Here is a 1,679-nt window from a genome sequence, read left to right on the forward strand (position 1 = left end):
TTATAATTATTATTAATGGTTTGAACCCAGGAGTCATGTCATGAGTAGTGACTGATGTCATCTTTTGAGACAAGTGAATTGTTTATCATTAGTTGATGGTATAAACTCTGGTTATTGCCCTGATTGGCCAATTAAGCCATAATGTTAACGTTGTTGGCTGTGAAGGTTCTATATCTGAATTTTTATATTATTAGTTTTTGATTTTTTTTTTCTAAATTGCAACCAACTGGTGGAGGGTAATCAATTTTTGGAAGATACCTTTACCTGCTTTTTTTCCTTTTCAGTGGACACTGGTTCCTAGCTCTGGTGTACAACCTACCCATCTTACATGTAGCAGAGAAAAGAAGAGGGAATGATGATTCCGCAGTGTAAGCATCAAGTGAAACGTTTTTGTGTTTGGTTTTAATCAATGTCTGCATGACTTTGTGCCCTTTTTCTTGAGAGCTCTACTAGCTTCACAAGCTAGGAATTCGGAAGCCAACAGAGCAGAACTTCTTTGTCGATACAGTATTTGGAACGCCTATTCCAGAGGGTTTGCTAGATGCATACGACAAGTCCCGACTTGAGAGCCTGTACTTTAGCAGCTAAGGAAGCGACAGACAAGGAGGAAGTAAAGTTAACTGGGAACAAAACTCCTGAATTTTGGAGTTACCTCAACACCAATAAGATGATGAAAAAATGCATGATTGAAACAGCAAGAAGTAAAGCTGATTAGCGATGAGTCAGGGAAACCTCTGAAAAGTTACAATAACCAGAGAGAGAGGATCAACAACAAATTAACCCGCCAGAAAGAAGCCATAGCGAAGAAAAACAAGAACAAAGTAGACATGTCAAAAGTACAATTTACGAAGAATGTGTGGGAGGAGGTCCACAGACATCAACAAGAGGAGCTGAAGTTGCCGATTTGTGGCGTTAGTAGCAAGTACGAGTTGGCTGAAGTTGTAGCTTATTTGGAAGTTCCAGTCGACGAATGGTTCGATACGAATGAAGATGAAAGAAATGCCTGTGTCCAAGAATTCAACAAAATGACTATCAAAGATGCGATGAAGGGAAAGACCATAGCAGCCAGCCATGTGCCAACGGCGCAAGTGTCAGAATTTAGAGAATTTTCTGTGGATGTAAAATGTTACAGTCCTTTAAAAAGTGGACAGACGGTCTGGTTGCGACTATTGTCAGGGATGCGGAAACGTTGCTCAACCTCAAAGATGCAGTTCAAAGAATGATGTCCATCTCAAGCAATGAGCGAAGTAAATATTTGGTTGCTGCAAAGAATTGCAAGAAAGGCATGCATGAATGTGCACTCTATAGTGATCACGTAAATTGTTCCTGTCTATGCTATAAATTTAACAACCTTTGCAAGCACAGTATCTGCGTGGCAGAAATAGCGGGATCTTGAAAGAACACTTGGAGTACCTGAAGAAGTCACCTAGACATCAAGCTCCATCAAAAAGTGGTCTGGTCGAGCCAGCAAAAGAAGCGCATGGAAAGAAAGGTGACAGCATCAAAAACCCATGGCGACCAGTCTGAAGGGCCGCACAGGCAATCTCTGAGACATCCACTGACAGCCCCTTCACACAGATTCACCACCACAACAGCTCTTTTGTGCTGTGCTTTCTTGACGATGTGCTAAACGCCAAGGAATGCAGGCAATGCTGCATCGAGTTGCCAAGAAGGCAGAA

The 1,679-nt window shown here is 41.6% G+C and overlaps 1 pseudogene; it reads right to left on the minus strand.

Moving 5' to 3' along the window:
* Positions 1-1,580: 1,580 nt before the first annotated feature.
* The window catches only part of LOC138008637 (uncharacterized), a 4,318-nt pseudogene continuing 4,219 nt past the window's right edge, over positions 1,581-1,679 (minus strand).

Source organism: Montipora foliosa, chromosome 6, assembly GCF_036669935.1.
Source record: "Montipora foliosa isolate CH-2021 chromosome 6, ASM3666993v2, whole genome shotgun sequence".
Taxonomy (NCBI): domain Eukaryota; kingdom Metazoa; phylum Cnidaria; class Anthozoa; order Scleractinia; family Acroporidae; genus Montipora; species Montipora foliosa.